The following is a 24,261-nucleotide window of genomic DNA, read 5'->3' as shown; positions in this document are numbered from 1 at the left end:
ACGTGAGTCATACAGGTCATGCATCAAATAGGTTTTCCTTATTTTCCTTAATAAATTAGGTGGCGACTCTATACAATAATTAATTCTTTTAGAGTCCATATGTTGTGCTTTATCTAACCTTGATTAAAAATAGGGCATAACACCCCGCAAGAGTATAAACTGTGCACGACACAAAAAAATAAATAAATAAAAATAATAATTTTTTTTTACTCTTTCAGAACTACGTTATGACTTGATCCTCTTCACTGAGGTACGTAGGCGCTTAGAATTACATTCTGAGTTCAGTCGCATGATTATCCAAAGAACTCATAGTCTCTCTTGACCTTCTTCACCGTGGTCCGTGGAGCTTAGAATTACATCCTAAGTTTAGTCTCATAAGTACAAAAGAAATGGGGCAAACACTATTATTTGATCATCACGATGTTCTTGTAGATTGTCATATATAACGTGTGAATTAGAGAAGGCCAATCAAGACGAAATTTGAATTGACTTCAAAGAAATATCCGTACAAATCCGTAAAGCTATTAGCTGTGATTGTTGTCATGTTGCAGTTCTATGAACCTTCTTTTTGGCTTCCCTAAAATGAGCTATGAGTATTTTCTAATAAGATCAGGCGAATATGAATCTGTCAGCTTTTCTGCATGTGAAATTCATTTTTGAAGTTTATTTAGAACGATCCTGAGGGACTTTAGCTATAAATTTTGGATGTCTTAGATTAAGAAAATTGGTTTCTGATAAATTGAGTCTCTCCTGTCTTTGGTGCTCTCATACAATGATATGTCTCTCGTACTATCGAAAAACACAAGGTGATAAACAACAATGTTTAGGGGAAAGTCCACTCTTAATGCAATTACATCAATGCATCAATACGAGTAAATAACTCTTGAAGCTGAAACGTAAAAGAAATACTTAAAGAAATACGCAGTATAATGCAATCAAAAGGATTTATAAAAGAGCAACAACTAATCAATCAGAATGCTAAAAAAAAGAGCAAAAAAAAAATAGTTCATAATAAGCTAGTCTAAACGTAGCTTATAATTAGTTAAGTCTTGAAGAGAAATCTCTAAAACTCTCTTCTTCTCTTCCGCATCATTTGAAGCATTCACAGTAGCTAGAGAAACATCAGCACATTTGTTGCACTCTTGTTCAACTGTTGAGACTTTAGATTCGAGATCTTTGACTTCTTTATTAGCAGCATCTCGAAGGGCTTTTAACTCCTTCGCCTTCTTTCTCGCCTCCTTAAGAGATTGACAGATGTCAGACAATTCTTCGAACTTCTTATTATTTTCATTCAAGACAAGATCAAGGTATTTCTTGGCATTTAGATATAGCTCAGATTCTTCAATTTTTTGGGCTCTATCAGCAAGGGATGATCGTGCTTGGTCATAGGAGGTGGCAAGTTCGAAGAGAGACTCCAGTAAATTCTTTAAAGGAGAAATATCCACCCCCATTTCATCTACATCCTTAAGAATTACTTGGACCTCATCCTTAAGAGAAGAAACACATTCTGCAGTGAGATCAGCGAGCTTAGAACGAATCTTATTCCAAGCTCCTTCGACAAAATTCATTTGAAGTTCTAAGATGACTTACTTTTCATCAAAAATGGACACGGATATTGCCGGTTTCTTATGAGGAGGATATTCTATATTTGATGTAGTCATTTCATGTGGGACAAAAGTAGCCTCTTGCTCAAATTTGGATGACAGAATTGATCTTCTTGAAGTCGGCCCCTCTATAGATTCATTACTATCTTGTGGCTTCCTTTGGTAAGAAGTCTCCAATATGCTAACATCGTTTTCCTGCAAAAAAAACAAAAAAAACAACAAAAATAATATTAATATATATATGTATAAATAAATAAATAAATAAATAAATAAAAGAAGAAATATCAAGGTTAGTAGAATCATGTGGTATCATTGAATAAAAATAATCATCACCTCTTTAATAGCTATCAGAGCCTTTGAAGAACTAACATTGTTGTCGAAAATTTCTATCGGAAGTGAATTAGCATCGTTTGGTGTGTCAGAAGGTAGTTTCAATTGCTTTCAACAACGATCACTACGGGTGCTACTACTTTTGTCTTGAGATGACCGCTTGTGAGAGGTCGGTTGAATTTGAGCTGAATACTTTTCTTTTTGAACTTCCTTAAGGGAAGATCCCTTGATCTTGTCTGAAACAACAACTTTAGACTTCAAAATAGTAGGTTGACTCACAATGAAGACCTCCTCGTCTTGCTTTTGAAGAACCTTACTATCCAGACCAACAACACTCACCAAGGACTGCATATAATTTTCAAGAAAATTTTCATACACCTTTTCCCACCAAGACTTGTAATTGAGCGAAAAGAATTTCTTTAAGTTGGACCCACTAGGAGGAAATGTTGCTCTTGCCCTAGATTTTTTTAGCACATAAATTCGTGCAAGCCTTAAGCCCTCGGCTAATGAAGCTTCACAAAAATCTCGATCTAATCGACCAGGAGCATCTTGAAAAAAGCCAAATTGACGATTGAATCTATGGGGGAATATAAGGCTCCACAATAAAGATATTTTCATCCCTTAAAGTGAGATAGTTTGAGCGAAGGCTCATAAAGAAATTCGATTGAAATTCCTTTTCAGTTCCTTCGTCGCGGTATTGGCGAGCATTAGGTCTTTTGATCAATGTTGCATCCCAGGCAATAGTTCCCCCTCCATGTATACGCTTCCTCGTATCCTCTTTTTTAAAATACCTGGCAGTACCTTCGCTAGAAAAAGAAGCCATAAGAGGATCAGCCGGTCCACCCGCTAATGGGTAATGAGTTTTGAAGTAATAAGCCAACCAACCATACACGTAATGAATTAGAAAACAAATTTGAATGAGATCGAGTCGTGAGCATCTTGAAATAGGGTTTTGGCTAAGACTGGAACTGCAAGGCTAACTCTTCGTCCACATGTTAAATGACAGGCTATTCTGAAGACGCCAGGAAGAATAAAGCCATCCTCCTTCGTAGGAAGCACAAATATACACAACCAGCAAGATAAAAAGGCTGCCAAGTATGTTTCATTTTTCATGTGACTCTTAACTTCCAACTTGTGAAATAAAACTTCTTCAGCAGGAGGCCAATTACCGAATTCACCAATTACGCCATTTGGGTTATGTGATGACTTAAGACGGGCAAACTTCTTTTCTCTTCTTGGTGGAGGTTGTCCATATTTTGTATCTTTCTTGCACCAAAGCTTTACCCATCTTTCCACAGAAACACTCGGGTCATGATTATTCTCTACTCGGGTCTGATGAAAGACATCAAATAAATGCTCACAAGAGTGAGGGAGAAACCTTTTTCCCTTATCAAACGTGCCTAAAAGTTCTGCAACATTTGGCAAGACTTCCTCGTAAAGACTTCTTGTTATGGGTAGACCACCAATCGCGTGTAAATCCCAAAGTGATATAGATAATTTCCCGATTAAAGTAAGTAGTGTATTTGTAATAGGACACCAAGCTTCGCAGAAGGCTTGCAAGATGTTAGTGTTACGATCATAGGTAAAAAGTGAATCATACACAACATCATATGTTTTTACATCCTTCAAAGTCTGGCGATTCCTGCTAAGGATATCTTCAGCCCACTCCCAATAGCCTGGAATATAGTAAAACTCTTTATCAAGTGTGAAAGTGTCATCCCATAGAGTCTCTTCATTAATGATTCATCGCCCCAAACATGATAAAAAAGTTGCAATATTTTTGGTATAATGATTAGGAGTGCAAAGTACCCATGTCTTGGAAGGACGACTGTTATATTCAAGAGTCCAATCATCTAAACTAGGAAGTTCCCCCAAAGATGGCCATGGATCAGCATATTGGCCAGCTAAGGGCGTACTTACAAGAAGTTTGGTCTCCACCTCGCTGTCTTTATGATCTGATATCACAAGGTATCGTAACTCTGAAGAAGAAGAAGTCAAATCTCTAAAGTAAATCATGACTCAATCTGCAAAAAAATAATATATATATGTTTTGTTAGCCCTTAAATTAGTAATTCAATAATCATGGTCATGAATCTCAATAATGAACGATTATATTCTTTGAGCAAGACCTATGCCTAATCTAGATGATGGAAAGTCCTTACAAATCATGTAAAGTCTTTGCCTTAGACGATGTAAAGTCTTGAGCTGGGACTATGGGATGCTTTTGACTCATACAGTGTAAAGTCTTTGTCACGAATCATGTAAAGTATTTGCCTTAGACGGTGTGAAGTCTTTAGCGTGGACTATGGGATGCTTTTGACTCATACAGTGTAAAGTCTTTGTCACGAATCATGTAAAGTATTTGCCTTAGACGGTGTGAAGTCTTTAGCGTGGACTATGAAATGCCTTTGACTCAGACGGTGTAAAGTCTTTGCCACAAATCATGTAAAGTATTTGCCTTAGACGGTGTAAAGTCTTTAACTCGGACTATGGAATGCCTTTGACTCAGACGGTGTAAAGTCTTTGCCACAAATCATGTAAAGTCTTTGCCTTAGATGGTGTAAGGTCTTTAGCTCGGATTATGGAACGCCTTTGACTCAGACGGTGTAAAGTCTTTGCCTTAGACGGTGTAAAGTCTTTGCCACAAATAATGTAAAGTCTTTGCCTTAGATGGTGTAAAGTATTTAGCTTGGACTATGGAATGCCTTTGACTTAGACGGTGTAAAGTCTTTGCCACAAATTATGTAAAGTCTTTACCTTAGACGGTGTAAAGTCTTTAGCTCGGATTATGGAATGCCTTTGACTCAGACGGTGTAAAGTTTTGCCACAAATCATGTAAAGTCTTTGTCTTAGATAGTGTAAAGTCTTTGGCTTGGATTAAGTGATATTTGCCTCGAACAATGCGTATCCATTCTTTCACACCTCAAAACCAAATTCTTGTGTTATGATAAAACTCTCCATTATGTAACCTATACAAAGCATAAATATTTCTTCCACTGATCTAAAAAAAAAACAAAAAAAACGAAAGAAATCGTAAAAGAAAATACGAAAGAATGGAGAATTACCTGCTGTGGCGCTTACAAATCAGTTTCAGGCAAGAGCTCATGGTGTTTAGAATATGAGGAGCGTGACCCTATTTATAGACAAATAATAATAGTTGTTTACTCCTAATTGACAACGGATGCAGTATCACAATTCAAAAAGGACAGAATATTACTGCATAGATTCAACAATTAAAAAAAAATAAAAAAAATACAAAGGCGGCGTGTTAAAGATTTAACGAGATAAAAGTATTACTGTTGGAGTCAAATAAGGAAAAGTACAGCTTGGGGTCCATAAATTTGGGTGAATTAAAAAATTTCCACCAACATTTATATGATTCTTTAAAAATCATTTAAAATATTTATATTGGAATTTGGAAGTGCTGGCAGTACTATAACTGAAGTGTCCTAAAGCCATTGGCATTAATTTGAATGAATAAATAAATTGCATGGATGATTTTCATATTTAATTTAATCCGAAATTGATTTAATCATTGGTTAATACTTCAAGTCCGGTCTTAAAAAAATAATATTTCGATAAGACTTGAAGTAGGGGGCATTTGTAAACATTAAAATTATATTGGATTTAAATCCATAAATTAATTTATATTCAAGAAAATAATTCAAATGATGTGACAATCCAAGTCAAATTAAATGAGCCACTAAAAGCACATCATGTGTCAAAGTTATGTGGCAATCCAAATCAAATTAAATGAGCTACTAAAATTACACCAAGCGTCAAAGTTATATGACAATCCAAGTCAAATTAAATGAGCCATTATAATCATGCCATGTGCCAAAATTATGTGACAATCCAAGTCAAATTAAATAAGCCACTAAAATTATGCCATGTGTCGAAATTATGTGGCAATATAAGTCAAATTAAATGAGCCACTAGAATAATGTCATGTGTATATGTGACATGTTCTGACCAATCAAATTAGAGCTCTTCACCAAAGAAATCTGATTGGTCCGTTCAAATTGACCAATCAAATCACACCCTCATACCACTCCGTACAACTATAAATAGGGATCTTTATTATTCTTAGGAGGGATTTTTTTCAAGAACAAGAAGCAAGAAGAAAGCTTGTGGATCAAAAACTGCAAATTCTCTACAAAGCTATAAAGTTCAAGTAATCAAATTCAAGTTCAAGTTCGAGATCAAGAACGAAGGCAAATATCAAAAAGTTCGAGATCAAGTTACTTGTTCATATTTATTACTCGTCATAATCGTAGAAGTGTTCGTGACGAATAATTCAAATCTAAATTTGAAGACGAAGATTCAAGATCAAGCTGTTCAAGTCCTTAACTCTAAATCAAATTCAATTTCAACATATTTCATATTATTTGAAGAATCAGAGGATTATCATAGAGATTGTAACACGCACTACATTTTGAAATCAAATATTACATTTTATTACTCCAATTTTTCGGTCCTTATTATTTATTTTTCTCGGCTCAAAAATTTATTGTTTACAGATATAAAATTAAAAATTAATGAAACAACCCCATGAAGTTTTAGTATAAGAAAGTACTAGAAAAAATATTATGTATTGATAAAAATAAGAATCATATTTTTTTCACAAAGAACAGAAATATTGATAAGAAGAAAATAATAAGCTAAAGTTAAATATTCTCTTTAAAAAATGTTATTGTAGTACTATTTTTAATCATGTTATATTTTTTTAGGGGAACGTGCAGGCTGGATACTAAGTGGTGGGGTTGTATTATAAGTTAAATTTTATTTTAAAATGTAATTTTTTTATACTATTACTATTTTAAAATATATGAATTGTTTTTGACTTTCAAAATCTTGAAACATATAGAACATACGTATGTTTAAAAGAAAATGGTACAAAAGATACTTTTTATATTACAGGGTTTCAGAGAATCGGGAATTATTTGGTTAAAAATGAGATAAAATAATAGGTCATTTAAGTAATTATGAACTACCATTTAAGTAATTAGGAATCATTAAAGATAAGGTGAAAAAATATTAGGCCATTTAACAAAGTTGTGAAACAAATAACAATTGACCCACGATTTTAATTTTTTTCATAATCAATTCATAATTCAAAATGTTTTATCTCATCGAGTTCTAAACTATTGTTAAATTTTAAAGTCTATGCTGTAAAAATAAGGGATAAAAAAATAATTACACTGAACGTTATACTAAAATAATAATAAACTTTAATAATAATCATAAATTATTTCGGTCATTATTATTAATAGAATATCAAAAGCATTATTAAGTCTGCTCGAGATATCTACGTTAATAAGAATTGAAATTGTAGTAAGTATTACTTTTTCTATGATTAAACAAAAAAAATAACATAAAGAAAATAATAAGTAAAGATTACACATCCTATTAAAAATAATAAACATAAGAAAAATAAACTTTATATTAGTCATAAAAGGAATTTACCCATTAATTATTAGTTTAGAATACTAGAGAAATTGGTAAGTTCCTCAACATCTAATCATTAATAAAGATATAAAATTATTATTTTCTTCTATGAAAAAATAAAAATCTGAATTAATATTTTTTTTAGAAAATATAACAAGTAAATGATTCACTATATGCGTTTAATTAATTTCAATAATTAATAAAATATGTATATATTAATCTTATGTATTGAATTTTGTGTATTGTATTATTATTAAATTATTTTATATGCACTCTAATTTAAATTATTTTTCTATTATAATTTTACACGAATTTAACACTGTAAAAAAATTTTGAACTTTCTTCCAAAAAAACATACCTAAAATGTAACAACATGTGTTTTATCTTATTATATTTAATATTTCATGTGGAAAGTTAGAATTAATAAATTGTTACTATGGAAAAAAAATTAATTTATTAATACTAACTTAAAAATAATAAAGGAAAAACATGTAAAAATATTTAAACTATTCGATGTTTTATAAAATTAAAATAATCACAAATTAATATATCCACGCAACGCGGGTATGTATACTAGTTATATAATAGTAAAACAAAAATAACTAAAACCACAAGAAAAAGAATGACAAGCAAGAATGTCAACAAAGAATTCATATTCTAGTAGAACACATAACATGTTAAAATGCAACACCACTCCTTATATCTTAGTATTTTTTCAACTCAAAGCAGTTTATACAATTAAAACTAACCTCTCATAGTCACAAAGTTTTCTGGCTTATACTATTTTTATGTTATAGATCTTTCTTTTAAATGTTTGATTTTTATATAAAAAAATAATATAGTAAACTGAACAAAAGACAACCAAGACAGTTGATAGTCATGATTCTTAGGATTTTTTTTCAATTACTTGTCAGTAACTTTAACCCAAACCCACATTATAAATAGTCTTTACTGTATTCAATCATAATTCTTAAGCCTGCAAGATCTGAATAATTCAACCAATTACTCATGTACAAGGTAATTAACGTCTTCAATAATGAAACAAAGAGGAAGAACAAAAAAGCATATACGACCTTCTGGTTGAGTTCAAATGCAGTTAATAGAAAATGATGTCAAATACAATACATACAAACAGAAAATAAATATCAACATAAAAGTATATACAATAGAGATACAACCTAATCTATAAATAAAGTAGATTTACTTGAGTTCAAATACTTTAGCTAAACAAATCTCAAAGACTTTACCTTGAATTTTCTTGAGATTCAGCCAAATCTATAAATAAAACACTAAATTTGTGAAGAAAATTAAAAAGTAGAAAAAATTATCTTTTGATTTGCAAAGAAATACGAATTTTGAGTGTTTAATAAGCCAACAATACTGAAGCAGCTTCCAAGCAGCAGCGACAAATTTCTAGCAATGATGAAGTAGCGTCCAAGTAGCAACTGCTAATTTTCAGCAACAATGAAATAATTATGTCTCTGATACTAGACAAAAACACCAAATAAGTATTACAAGAGGTGAAACGTTAATCTACACAAAATAAAAAGTTAAGTAAGTATCTGAAAGGTACAACGTCATATAATACACTCTCCAGTACTAGCTATCCCTCGCCTATAACTAACTGTTAAATCTGTAACTAAGTAGGGTGCATTATCTCTTTTCCACTCCAAGCCCTTACATTCACACAAATGAACATTAATATAAAGTCAAAACACTAAATTCACATCTATCAAAATACCAAAGTTATTCTCAAGCCACTTAGATCTAAGTCCAAAATCGATTGAAACAAAAAAAATTAAAGACATGACTAAAAATAGAGCTAATTGCTCAAATTGTTGCTCCCTGCTAGTTCTATTGGTAAAAGACAAACAAAATAAAGCTTAAATGAAGAGAATGCTTACTCAAAATCATGGAGAGAATCTCATTACTAATATAGATCTTCATCATATAAACACACAATCAGGGAATTTTTGCTTTTATGCCCACCACTAACACAAAAGCACTAAACTAAAACACCCAACCAAATCAAATCATGAAAAAATCCCCCCACCCCCAAAAAAAAAGATTGGTGGAAGAACCAAAAAGTCATCTCTCACCAAAAATAAGAATTTCAGTGCACTAAACTCACCTTCTTCACTTCACTAAACACACCTTCTTCCTTCACAGAATATTTTATGAGCACGTGGGTGGATAGGCGGGTGGGGAGCGATCAAAGGTTTCCCTCTGTGTGAGTGACGAGAGGTTCTCCTCACTCTCTCACTCTGTAAAAATGAAAGAAAAGTGTGGAAAAGGTGTTTAGTGTTGAAAGGAAAATATTTGTGCCCTAAAAATTTTGGATAAAAATTGGCAACAAATTTAGTGACAGATATGCACTTTGTCGTTATATATTTCTATATGATTTAAAAGAAATTAGCCAACAATTAAAATATTGATAGAAAAAAATAAAATAACTCAGGACAAACTATTGCGTCGTTAAATTCGTCACTAACACATTAATAATTTTATCACCAGCCTTACATCGCTATTTCTGTTGGCAAAATAAAGGCGCCAAATTTTGAGCTCCTCATTTTAGCGACAAATATAATTTTTTTGTCGCTAATCTGGTGCTATTGAAGATCCTAATATGTTTTTGATATTTTAGCAATCAAATTATTTTTTCGTAGCTAATCTGTCGCTATTTAGCAAGGAAAGTTGTTTGTCACTCCAAACCGTCGCTAAACACTATTTTTCTATAGTGAGTGGTTATCCATATTTCATTTAAATCAATAACATATGCCCTTAACATATCCTTAAGAGTCTGAATCTTATGCTCTGCCTGACCATCTGTCTAAGGATGTAATGCAGTCTCTATGGGGAAGCCGCAAAAATTGAGGTACTACGATTCACCTTTAAACCCAAACTTTTCTGAAATGACTTCCAAAGCTGGGCAGTGAACTAAGAACCTCTATCTAAAATGTAGGCAAGGGGACTCCATAAAGTCTGACTATCTCACGGATATACAATCTGGCATAGTCCTCTATTGAATTTGTTGTCTTAACTAGCAAGAAATGGGATAATGTAGTCATCCGGTCTATAATCACCCAAAATCGAATCATGTTGTTAGTGACATCGCGATAATATTGTAATAAAATCCATGTTGATCATCTCTCATTTCTAGTCTGGAAGCTCTATATTCTGAACCATACCACATGGCCTTTGGTGCTCAACTTTGACTTGCTTACAGTTCGAGCACTTAAAAACAAAAATTGTAATATCTCTCTTTATACCACCAACAGACCTCTTCCAAGTCATGGTACAATTTGCTAAATCTCATATGGATAGAATATCTAGAGTTGTGGCCTTGATCCTATCTCGGAGACCATCAACCTTCAAAATATACAACCTACCTTGATATTTCAACACGAAATATCCCCCTAGTCTAAAAGCCATAACCGCTTGCTTATGAACATCTTCCTTTCACTGAAGTAGAATGGGGTATTTGTCTTGATTTTCCTTAATTTCCACCACTAATAATGATTCATCCCTATTCTGAACAATAATACCACCTTCATCTAAGTCCACAAGACAGAATCCCAAAGTGCAATTCCTTAGCCAAGTCCTTTTTTGCTTCCTCAACATGAGTAGTACTACCACAAATAACTTGCTCAGAATATCAACAACAATATTAGCCTTACCTAGATGATAGAGAATGCTCGTATCATAGTCCTTGAGCAACTCAAGTCATCTTCTTTGCCTCAGGTTTAACTCTCTCTGACTGAAAAACATATTGAAGACTCTTGTGGTAAGTGAACACATCCTTAAGTACGCTATAAAGATAGTGACACCATATCATTAGAGAAAATAACACTATCGCAAATCGAGGTCATGAGTCAGGTAATTCCTCTTTTGAATCTTAAGTTGCCTAGAGGCATAAGCTATAACCTTACCTTTCTGCATCATCACACAACCAAGTCCACCTCTAGACGTACCGCAATAAATAATAAATTCATATGTTCCCTCTTGTAGGGTCAACACTAGAACAGTAGTCAATCTAGTTTTCTATTCTTGAAAGCTTTTCTCACAAGTTTCAGACCATTGAAACATAGTCTTTTTCTAGGTCAACTTAGCCAATAGAGATGATATGGATGAGAATCCTTCTACAAACCTTCTATAGTAACCAGTCAAACCCAAGAAACTTATGTCAGTTGGGGATGCGGGTTTAGGCCAATTCTTTAATTCCTTTATCTTCTGCGAATCAACTCATATACTGCAATGACCCTCTAGGTCATTTTTGAATTAAAATATTTATTCCATCGTTTAGAGCATTGCTGTAGTGACCCCAAGTTATTTATGACTTGCTAGCACTAACCTTTCAGTCACATGGCCATTCGTTTGGGTTTTAGGACCGTTTTCCTATTTTGGAGCTTTTATAACTTAAAAAGTTGACTTCGATCATAACTTCAGAAAAAAACCTCCGAACGAAATTTTAATGATTCCATTAGTTCTAAAATATCCAAATTAGGCTAGTAGCATAGTCGACATGAGTACCAAAGCAATCGGTATGAGTTTAAGACCATATGACACTTTTGCCTTAGAAATTTGGCCTATAGTTGACTTTGGTCAACATTCTTGGAAAATGCACTCGGAGAAAATTCTAATAGTGTGGTCAGTTTTAAAATGTCGAGTTTAGTCTAGAAAGACCATTCGTTCTCTTTTCGAGGCTTCTGGTCTAATCCTGAGGTCCATTGTATTATTTGGATCAAAATGACCCTTGGGTGTGGGACCCACTTTTAGTTGTAACGACCTCTTATGGAAATTTTAACTATATCATTGAGTCCGGAACATCAAATTTGGTATGGTAGCATATCTTGTTTGTGCGCACGAAATTCTGAATAAATTTTGAGCACCCCATCAAAGTATTTAAACTTGGTGAAAACTCATCTTTTAGTTGATATCTGGTATAGCCAAAATTATTCTCTGCGATCGCAGGCCGCTTTCGCGGAGGTCTATGAATTTGTTCTCCACGATTGCGGAGCCATAGCCATGTTTATGGAGGTGTAAGTCTTTGTCCTCCACGATCGTGAGCCTTTGGCCACATTTGCGAAGGTCAAGTTTCTTGGACTCCGCATTCGTGGACCATAGTAGCCGCATTCGCGAAGGCCAATGTCCTAGTCTTTTAATAAAGACCAAGGATGATTTTCTGCTTCACTTTCAAATTTTCAACATAGATTTCTCCTCGATTTTTAGCTTATATTATGTGATTCAAAGGTACAAATTCAAGAGATTTTCGTGGAGAATTTACTGATTAGCTCAAAAACACGAAGGGAAGCATTGTTCGAGGTAAGAATTCATAATTAGCTACCGATTTAGTTATTTGCGGAGTATTATTTTATTGAATTTGTGGAGATTGTATCTTGATCATATGAACTCTGTTTTTAGTGATTTTTAGGCTATATTGTGGTTTTTTTTGCAAGGAACGTCATGGTGTAATTTGTTTGGATTAGGAGAGTCTTGTTTTTCCAGAATTCATTGATCAAAAAGCTGTCATTTTTATCTTTTAGTTCGAATTATGTATTTTCGTTGCATGCTCATTTTCCGTAGTTTCCCAACCCTATACTGTTTATAAGATTGATTTGTGAGATTGGGTGATGTTTAGAACCTATTTTTGGGTCAATTCTGGAATTTGGATGCGGGTCCCATATTTTCCATTTTAGACCCTGAAATTTGTCCATCTCTAAATTTGATAATTTTAGTGTTATAACAACCGTATTGATGTTGTGATTCTATTATTGATAGTGTGGCAACATTCGAACGTCGCTTAAAAGGGAAAAGCTCTAATTTCGTGAGTTGGAGCGCGCGTGGTCAATTTACAGGTAGGCTATGATTTTCCCCTCGTAAGAATGAGCATGTTTAGGCAATTGTACATTGATTTGTATGAATTTGGTGGGGTTGAGTGTCGAGCATGCTAAATTCCTAGAATCTATAACCTAGGCCTTATTTTGGATAATTGTTGGACTGTGTAAGCGTGACTCCTGTAGTTGTTGGTTGTTCCTATCCTACGATGAATACTGCGCCTGTGGTTATACGGTTGGAAGCATGTTTGTCCTTAGTCTAGGATTAGACTAGTGTTGCCTTAGACTTGCGCGATTTTGGTGCCGTTGGGTGTTAGACCTTCTCCGACGTCATTTCAGGCGGTTAACTACTTGTAGACTGATATATCAGATTTGAGTCTGATAGTCTTAGCCTTAGCTAGGCAGTAACTCAGCTTGTGACCTTACCTCCATAATGCCCAATTCTCCTATCGATCCTGTATCGCTCAATTCTTGATTTTTGGATGTTTTCTTGGTGATTCAGGTTATATTTAGTTCGGGCTAGAATGGTGCATTTGATGACACTCGGTTTGGGGTACTCCTCATGACGCACGGTTGGTCTCCAATTCTAATTCAGTCTGATCCCTTAGCTACAGATACCCAGTCAAAGTCATGGTCTAGCTTACTTTGTTCAGATCCTTAGCTACAGGTACCAGGTTAAAGTCCGTGGTCCATCTTACTTGTGTCTAGGTTTCCTAGATATCGATACCCAGTTAAAGTCAATGGTCTAGCTTACCCATGCTAGACCTTTGTATACACTTACCAGGTTAGAGTCTGTGGTCTAGCCAACTCATGTTGACTCATTAGCTACAGTAACCCGGTTGCAATCCATGGTCCATCTTGCACATGGTTAAATTCCTGATTCCCTGATGAATTTTTGATTTAAGTCTTCATCTACTCTCAGTTGTGGGTTGAGGTGTTAGAGTTTGGAAATGGTTCGGTTCAAGTCCGGGAAGTGGTGATATTGTTGAAATCCTTTTGGTTCCATTCATTTTCTTTTAGCTATTCTTGCATCTGTTGTGCTTATGGGAATCTGTACAGGTGGTTACTCTTTATTTGTGCACAAGCGTATCCTTCAATTTATGGGAGCCCGGTGGAGTTAGTTAGATTCTCTCTTTTTGTTTGCTAGTATGCTCATGTACATACCTACATTTACTTCTTGCCCTGTCTTTGGTTGTGATTTTTTACTCGCATTTCAGTTTACTTTTGCTTGTATTGCTCAGTCGGCTTATGATGCCTACTGGGTACTTGTTTTTTTGGTACTCATATTACACTCTACATCTTTTTTTGTGATGCAGGTCCGAGTACTAGCTACCGGCATTAATTTGAGCCAGCTGCGGCCATGATCGGAGGTGAGGGTGAGCACATTTCTTCCTTGATTTACCCGTCTCCTTCTTTACATATATTTTTCCATTCTTTTTCTTTGTGAGACAACTCTGTTTCCGTGGTCCACTTTTGAGACTTGTAGTCTTTTTACTAGGAGATCTGTACATGTGCCTTCCAGATTTTGGGAGGGATCCTTTTTGTTTGTATATACATTTAGTTGCTTCGGCCCGTTCACTGTATGCTCCTACTATTACCTTATTATTTCAGATTAGATTGCTGGTCTTCTACTTGACATCCCATTACTTGCAGTTCTGGGATATGGGCGGTTTGCCTACTGGTGGGTCATAGTAGGCTCCATCATGACCTGAGAAATTGATTCATAACAGATACCTTTACCTGATACTATGTGGCCCAAGAATGCCATGGTTTCTAACCAAAACTCACACTTTAAAAACTTACCATGAAACTCCTAATCCTTGAGGGTAGAACAATTTTGAGATGGTTGGCATGCTCTTCCATATTTTTAGAGTAGATCAAAATATCATCGATGAACACGATAACAAACATATCTAAATACGACTTAAATACTCTATTCATGAGATCCATGAATGCTGCAAGAGCATTGGTGATATCAAAGGACATATTAGGTAACTCATAATGTTTATAATGGATCTAAAAACTGTCTTCGGGATGTCGCTTTCTCTCACTTGCAAGTGATGATAGATGGATTTGAGGTCTATCTTAGAGAAGACCCTTGTGCCACACTAACTTATGACTGATAACTCTGAGCTCTAAATTCTTATTACTTTGGTACTTCTGATCATTCTTGTTACTCGGCGCAGGTGCACTTGTTGATGATGGTGCATGATCTGAAGACCTCTTCTAGAAGAATGACCAATTGATACTTCCATCTTTTTGCTGACTGGGCTCATGTCCTTTTGACTTTTTCCTTTTACTCTACTGCTCCTCCCTATCCTTTTTCTTGTCTTACTAAACCTATTGTTTATACACCATAAGCCTAGAGATATACATATTATAAATCAGAAAAGTGGCATTGTTATCTTTCTTCAAATGTTTGCCCAATCCAAATAAAAACTTTCTCATCTTTTATCTCACATATAGAACCATCTCCGGAGTATATCATGAAAACTGTATGAACTTGAGACCGTACTCTTTCACTATCAACCTTTCCTTCTTTCAATTCACAAACTCTTCTACCTTCACTTCCCTTAGCTCTTTGAGAATGAAGTGATCTAAGAATGCAGCCTCAAACTTATCCCATACAGCTGGTTCACCATCTTCACCATGACTCTCTTCCTACTAATTGTACCGAATGTAGGCTACATTCTTTAGTTGTTAAAAAATAAGTTCAACTCCTTCAATATCAGTAGTATGCATAGAATTCAAAATTTTCCACATCTCATCAATTAATTTATGGGAACCCTCCGCTACTTTGGACTCGATGAACATTACAGATTTATCCTTATGAAATCCCTAATCCTAGTCACAGTTGATGACTCTTAGGGAATGGTGCTAATGATTGGAATGCCTGACAGCTTGACCGAGAAGCAATCAACTTGATGAGCATCATAATAGATCCCCTAAATTTTGCCTCGGAGGTGGGGAAAGGCTAAGTGAAAGGTGTCTGTGGAATCTTGTAGTGCTAGCAGGCCCTTCTTGAGTCCCATCATCATTTCCTTAATTAGCTACATGAGCTCTGTTCCTAGTACGCATCTTTGAAGTTGAAGCCATAGTCCTAAAGCTAGTTCCCTGGAACCTCAGTATTGGTGAGATTCGTCTAACTAAAAATACACTTTGAAGGTATGATCTTTAAAAGCATTAATACATGAGTTAGTAGGAACTTCTATAGAGTTAAACTCTATCGCATGAATTTATAGTATGAAAGAAGGGTGAAATTCCTAATGTCATGTAGCCTCCATATTATAAACATGGTATGCTTCACACCGATAAGAGGGACTATACTAGATACCGCTTCATAAATATCCTAGGACTCTTGAACTCTGTGCTTTGATATCAAGTTTATCACGCCCTGAGTCTACTCCCTAGGCATGACCGACACTCAAAAACTATTATTGGTTCTAAGCAAATTCTTGGCCTAGCTAACTACTAAGCAGAAGATTAAACTCAAATGCAAAATCTTTAAAAAGGTGGGCATATAAATAATTTGAGTACAACTCAAGCATCTGTATGAAAATAATCTCTGAACATAATGAAAACAATGTTTAAAACATATCTTAAAAAGATTGAACTGACCTAACTATGTCTATGAAGCCTCTACTGACTATGAATAGGTGTCGGTACATCCCCACATCTAACTCAAAATAACTACTAAGTGCATGAAAGCAATAATTGTAAAGGATTTCTCGAAAAGAAAGGAGGCATCACCAAAGGCTGATGAAGTATGATCTCAATAGAGCGCCTATTGATAATCCTAAATATTTGCGTCTGTATCATAAAATGATGCAACATTGAAAGATGTTAGTACATTGTATAGTATTTAATTAGATGAATGAAATAATATCTGAACTAAAAAGAAACACTGATAATAACTTGATTGAATTGAAAAGTGTGAATATGAGGTAAAACATGTAAAGCTTAACAACTAAGACAATGCAATATACACATATAATCTAAAAAAATAATTACTTTACTTCTTGGAGAGTTTGTCTAACGAAAAACCATCACTATAAGCCTTGTGATGATACAAGGTCTTGCCCACGTTGCCAGAATAAGTGACAAACTTAGCTTACAGATCCATCTAAAAATTCCATATTAAGGACTCAGGTGAGGAGCCACCCAAACCAATGGCACGATCCTATCTACGTTGGCGGTGTAGGTTATGGGATTTGAGTTATCTGACCTCATACCCAAATTGATGATCAATAATTCTCCCGAAACATGCATTGTTCTCAATAACTTTAAATATGTTTCACTTTAAAGGAAAGCTAAAAATCTGAAGCTTAGAGCCTTTGCTCAAATACTTTCTTTAAAATAAACTAAACAAAACTTCAACGGACTAAAATTGCATTCTCAAAACTTATAATGCTTTCTCTAAAAGTAGTCATGATCTTTCAAAATAAAGTAGTGCTTTTGGAACACATAAGTTCCCTTAAAAACTCTTCTTCAACTAATAACTTAAAATACTTGAACTTTACTATAACCAAAAATAATGCATAATTTATATAGCAATATAAAACCTTCAAAATATTTAGCTAAATAGATTTTATGTGAGAAATAGGCATGAACACAATCAGGAATTAGTAATACATAAAAAATCAAAACTTGAATGATAAGCATCACAATTCAATAATAAGGAGTAATGAAAGGACAAATTCAAGAAACTTAGGTTAAAACCCTAAGATAAACTCTAACTGACTGAATTTAGGTGTAGGGCGTGTGGAAAAACTTTGTCCAATTTGATGAATAGACATACATATCTGAAAAAACAAGATTCTTGAAGAAATATTGAAGATCATGCTTGAACCCTAGCTTTCCTCGTCTTAAAACCTTACACTAAGTCTTGTAGTGCATATGAGGGAAAATGGTTGAATGACACTGATAAGGGACTTAATTAGGTGTAAAACCATTGGGTCTCAGACTTAGAATAAGAGGGAAAAGATAGAAATAACCCTCATTAAAAGCTGATAAGTCATCTACGGGGCCATCTACAGTCTGTATACACTTTTACGGGCCATATAAGCCACTCATAGAAATTGGCTGGAAGATGTGAGGTCTCTGAAGTTTGGGTATACGGTACCTTTTAAGATCCATAGACCCTTCTACAGGTCATCATGGAAAATATACTGAGGGTAGGAGTTTCAGGGCTTGGGTCTATGGGATCTTCTACAGTCCTTAGACCCTTCTACAAGCCATAAAAGGACTCATTGTGTACACTTGTAAAATCTCAAGTCTCTGACCTTGTACACAGATCAAGCCTACTGCTGGTATAAGGTTATATGCCTCATACACATGTCCTTATAACTTAACCTCTTCCACTGGTTCTTAAAGTTTGACTCAGTGAGCCTACCTACATTTTATAGATGCTTCCATAGGAAAAGGATGGCGTCTATAGGAAGTCAACTTTTGTAGAAACTTAACTTTTTCCTAGGGCCTTTCTGATCTGATCTGAGTTTGGATTTTGGGTTGTTACATGCATTGGGTTGAAAAATGCAAAAGAAGTGGTGAAGAAAAAATCAAAAAATTATTGTGTGCAGTGTTCAAGGGGGTATAGTCACTTTTAACCAAATGTTGCCCTAACCTTCCCTAATACTACATTTCAATCTTGATAAAAGTTCTTTGTGATCTCTAACCAATTGATTTTGAGTCAATAACAACAACAACAACAACAACAACAACAATAAAAACAACAATAATATACATAATAAAATTCCACAAGTAGGTTCTGCAGAGAGTAGGATATACGCAGACCTTATCACTATCTCATGGAGATAGAGAGGCTATTTTTGAAAGGTCCTCAGGTCAAAAGTCAAAGTCCCAAGAGAGAAAAAAATATATACCCTAATCCACGACCTCCACTTCTTTTTATCTAAGGATATATCCTCGGTGATATGGAGTAGCACCATATCTTGTCTAATCACATCTTTCCAATACTTTTTTAGTCTAACCCTACCCCTCAACATAACCCCCATATCAAACTATTCATACCTCCTAACTGGGGTATCGACACTCCTCCTCTATACATGCCCAAATTGTCTCAATCTTGTTTCTCTCATCTTATCAACCATAGAGGTCACTCCCTCCTTCTCCTGAATAACCTCATTCCCAATATTATTACTCCTAGTGTGTCCATACATCCATCTTAGCATTCTCATCTCCACAACATGCATTTTCTAAACATGAGAATTCTTCACTGGCCAACACTCCATTCCATATAACAATGTCGGTCTAACCACCATTCTGTAGAACTAACCTCTAAGTTTAGGTGGTATTTTCTTATCACACAATACTCCAGAGGTAAGACTCCATTTCATCCATGCCACCCCAATGCGATGCGTGACATCATTATCGATGTCTCCACTACTCTGGATGATGGACCAAGATATTTAAAACTTTCTACCTTAGGGATATGTTGAGTGGAAAGACTTAGTTCCATGTTCTATTCATCTGTCACAACACTAGTTCTATGTTCTCTTCATTTATCACAACACTAAATTTGCACTCCAAGTATGCTGTTTTGGTCCTGCTCAATATGAACCCTTTGAACTCCAGAGTTTGTCTCCAAACCCCCAACCTATCATTAACTCTGTCCCGAGTATTATCAATCAAAACTATGTTATCTGCAAATAGCATATACCATGGAACCTCCTCCTAAATAGACCATATTAGCTTATCCATCACCAAGGCAAAAAGAAAAGGACTCAGCACTGATCCCTGATGTAGTCATATCTCAACAGGAAAATGGTACTAGTCACCTCCGACCATCCTAAACCAAGTCTTAGCCCGAATGTACATGTTTTTTATCATCCTACTATACACCATTGGGACACCTCTAGCCTCCAGAAGCCTCTAGAGAACATCCCTCGGAACTTTGTCATAAGCCTTTCCAAGGTCAATGAACACCATATGGAGATCCTTTTTTCTTTCTCTAAATTTCTCCACCAGTCTCCGCATAAGATGGATTACTTTAGTAGTCGACTACCTTGATATGAATCCAAACTAATTCTCTGAGATTGACACTCCTTTCCTCACCCTCATCTCTATTACTCTCTCCCAAATCTTCATAGTGTGGCTTAGCAATTTGATTTTGAGTCAATGGTGATTGAAAATAAAGCTTTGTGAGTGTGAGTGATGTGTTTTTCCCATGTTTTGTTAATATATTTGTGAGTGATTTTGGGACATTCTTCATGTGAGGGAATGTAAATTAGGCCATTAGTGATTTTAAAAATTCCTAAGTGAGTCAAATCAACATACGAAGGAACTAATAGTTTTGAGTTATTTTTTGAAAATAACTTGTTATCACTTGATTATTCATTATTCTTGAAAGTGTATTGAGAAAATTAGGGGAGTTCTTTTTTTGAAGTTTTGCATTTGGTGACTATTAGTTAGTACCAACCGAAGTCATATTCTTTGTGCTTAAGTGATGTTGGTGAATTTGAAAAATCTGGGATGATTGGAGTGCTTGAAAGGAATAGGTTCTTTCTGCCTTGATTCTAAATTTCTTGAGGACGAGTAATGATTTAAGTTTGGGGGTGTCGATAAGTGTGTTTTTTTAAAACCTTATCTTATCTGTAAGCTTAGGTTTATGCTTTATTTATTTGAGAATTTGTGCATTTGATGTGGTTGTTTTTCATGTTTTGCAGGATAATAAGATATAGAGTTGATTGACGAAATAGAAGAAGAAACCAAAGTGAAAACAAGGCAAAATGGAGGCTAGAACTAAAAATCAAAACTACCAGTGAACTATGAATCATGATCGCATGATCAATGGGTTGCGATCACAGCAAACACTGAGTCAACACATTGTGATTGCATGGAAGGTCATGATGATAGAAAAAGCCTGATCATCTTTGACACGCGACTACAGTCAACTCTTTGCAAATGCAAAACAGAAATCTACCAGGCATTTATGGTAGTTTTGGAAATTCATGAATTGATCCCAAATTTTATATTACACTTATGCACAACCATTTTGGAGAGGAGTCTTGGATAATTTTGAACTTTCACCTAGCTTTAACATCAAGCTTCAATAACTTTAACACCAATGGAGTGAAGATTGTGAGCTTAATAGTGATGATTTTTAACCCTTTCTTCAACTCTATTTTGGAATAAACATTCTAGGTGTAGTTGTTAATTGTTAATTTGGATTATTGTGTTAGTGGTGAACAATTATTTGGTTGTTGATTTTCATCTTGTGCTTTTGTAGTTAGTTGAATATTTTCTTATATATTATATGAGTCTTTGATTATCTAATCATTTTCATACTTTAATTTCCTTTCAAAGGATTTGATCACTTCTAGAACTTGCCAATTTACTTTGATTTAGCTTGAAAGAGTAAATTAAGGCTGGGAAAGATTGATTGTTCCTAATTTGAGGATTAATTTCTCATTTATTGGGTTTGATTTAGAAATATTGAAACCCTTACATTGGCTAAAATTGGATTTTTTTGAAACTTAGCTAGGTTCGAAAGAACTAATTGAAAAATATTTGCCTACGATCGAGAGATATAGGTGGATGATTGAGAGTACAAAGCATGTTTGATTTGACCCATGATTAGGTGAGATTATATAAAACTAATTTGCAATGGATCGTATAGATGTTGATTAACTTCCCACTTCCAAATCTCCTTGGTATTCTTGCTTGAAGAGGCTATTGTTCTTATCACCGTCTATCTCGTATCATTATCTTATTATCAAAACCCCCCTAAAAAATATTTGTATCTTCATTTCGAATTCAAACTAGTGGTTTGTAATTCTTTATCTCTTGAACCACCTATATAGTGTTCCTTGTGGGATTCAACCCAGACCTTATACGTAGGATTTATATTACTAGAGATTGCCTACACTTCAATTTGTAAGAGTGTAGTTGAGCTCTATCAACTGATAGATTGGTGACCAGGTCGTTCATTTTGTTTTTATGCAAGTTTTCCTACTTTGGAGCTTTTGGAGTTTGAACAGTTGAATTTGGTCAAATATTTAAGTTAACGCCCTTGGAACGCAATTTAGATGTTCCGTTAGCTCCAGAGCATCAATTTTAGTGTGGGTGGACCCTTGGTCCAGGTCCTAAAGATTTTAGACTTATTTCAAGCAACCTTATGGCTTGTGGCAAAAATGAAGGCTTATGTATGGGATCCACGTTTTTCAAGACGACCTCTGTTGGAAGTTCTGACATCTATGTTGATTCCAAAATATCAAATTTGGTGGGATTGCATAGTTTGTTTATGCACGGGGTTTCAAATAAATCTCGAGCAGCTGATGGTGCATTTTTCAAACTCCAAGTTGAGTTTGGGCAGCCATATTTATTCTTTGTATCTTTGCGTTTGGAGATGCATTCGCAAAGGCCAATGAAAGTTATCTTCTCGATCGTTGGCTTGGTGTCATGTTCATGAACATTAATTTCTTGCTCTTCATATTTGCTAATATTGACCTTCTTGATGACGATGAAGGGTTGTGGACCTAGCAATGTCTAACCAGCGTGTCCACGACCTTGGGGTTCCACAATCGCAATAAGTAAGTAGGTGGCACTATAATCAATTTCAGCTATTTCAACACATATTTTTCTCTTATATTTTCCACCATATAAGCTTGTGTGAGCTCGAATTGAAGGGAGAGTTGGTGGGAACTGTTGGGTAACATTTGTCAATAACGTTGGGACATTGAAAGGATTGTTATTCCCACATTTAATGCATAAGTTTCAACTTAATTCTTTGTTTTCAACTTGTGGTAACTCTTGTTGTGCATATCTGGTGTTGAGATGTTTTGTGACATTTAAGAGATCATATTGCATCTATTTTTTGGGCACAATCTCCTTGAGCTAGTTCAAACCTTTTGATAGAGTCAATTTTGTGAATTCTTGCGTAGGTCCCATAGAGCTATTTTGACTCAATTTTAGACCCAACTTTATTTGTTGCATTATGAGGGTATGAAGGATCATGTTGAGATTGGGATTACTATTTTATAGAGTGACATTGTTTGAAGGTTGGTCGAAAGGGAAAAGCCCTAGTTTAGAGGCTTAAAGTCCATGTGTTTGACTTTGAGGTAGGCTACGACTTATTATTCCTAGACCTTACCTGTTGATTATTCTAGCATGATAATTTGATATGTGTTAGGCTGGTATTTAGCATAATTCCTTATTTTTATCATTATTCGATTGCTTTGGCCTTATTTTGGTTATTTCTGGTGATGTTTGAGTTGATCATTATTAGTTTGATGTCTCGTTTGTTCCTGTTAATTGTGAATAGGCTAGAGTGGCCTTAGTATTGATGTTATTGATCCTTAGACTATGTTTTCCTAGTATTTTCCTTAGATGTTGGCTTTTGTGTGTCATGGGGCTTGATTCTGGAATGAAATTGGGTTAGATGTGACCCTCTAGGCTTGGTTATGATGTTTGGGTAGACTTTTTAGTATGTGTGACCAATTGATTGTATTGAAATGACTACCTAGACTTATTCAGGACCTTATTCTTCTTAGTCATAAAGCTAACCCAAGGTAAGATTCTGGAAGAGGCTAGATAGTGGTGTTGCTATTACGATGTAAGTTTCTAGAATATTATAGGGTTTTGTAAAGGTGATCTAATCTAATATTTTGGAACCTGCTAGGTTTCTGTGTAGTCATTCTGATTTAAGATTTCAAGATTGACTTGGCTTCTAAGGATTTATGGTGTAAGATTCTGAGAAGGACTAGGTATTCCGATGTAAGAATTTAGAGTGTGCAAGGTTCCGATAAGGCTCTCCAATTAAGATTCTAGAAAGGACTAGTTATTCTTATGTAAGATTCAGGGGTATGCTACATTTTGATAAGGCTTTTCGATGTAAGATTTCAAGTTAGACTAGCTATTTTGATGTAAGATTTGGGGTTTGCTATGCTTCGGTAAGTCTTTCTGATGTAAAATTCTAATGAGGACTAGCTATTCAAAAGTAAGATTCTAGGAGAAGCTAGGTTACATGGTATTATTTCGATGTGAGATTATGATTTAGGCATTCATGGTTGACTCATCTCCTTTTG

General features: G+C 34.8%; 1 long non-coding RNA gene across 1 annotated transcript; it reads right to left on the bottom strand.

Annotated features, from left to right (window-relative positions):
• Positions 1-8,508: 8,508 nt before the first annotated feature.
• Positions 8,509-9,739, bottom strand: LOC129881592 (uncharacterized). Its single transcript, XR_008765627.1, has 2 exons — positions 9,514-9,739; positions 8,509-8,869 (listed from the first exon to the last, which is right to left on the bottom strand). It is a non-coding gene; the product is annotated as an uncharacterized LOC129881592 (long non-coding RNA).
• Between the last annotated feature and the right edge of the window lie 14,522 nt (positions 9,740-24,261).

This window comes from Solanum dulcamara, chromosome 3, assembly GCF_947179165.1.
Source record: "Solanum dulcamara chromosome 3, daSolDulc1.2, whole genome shotgun sequence".
Classification (NCBI taxonomy): domain Eukaryota; kingdom Viridiplantae; phylum Streptophyta; class Magnoliopsida; order Solanales; family Solanaceae; genus Solanum; species Solanum dulcamara.
This window is presented reverse-complemented; position numbering and strand designations above follow the sequence as displayed.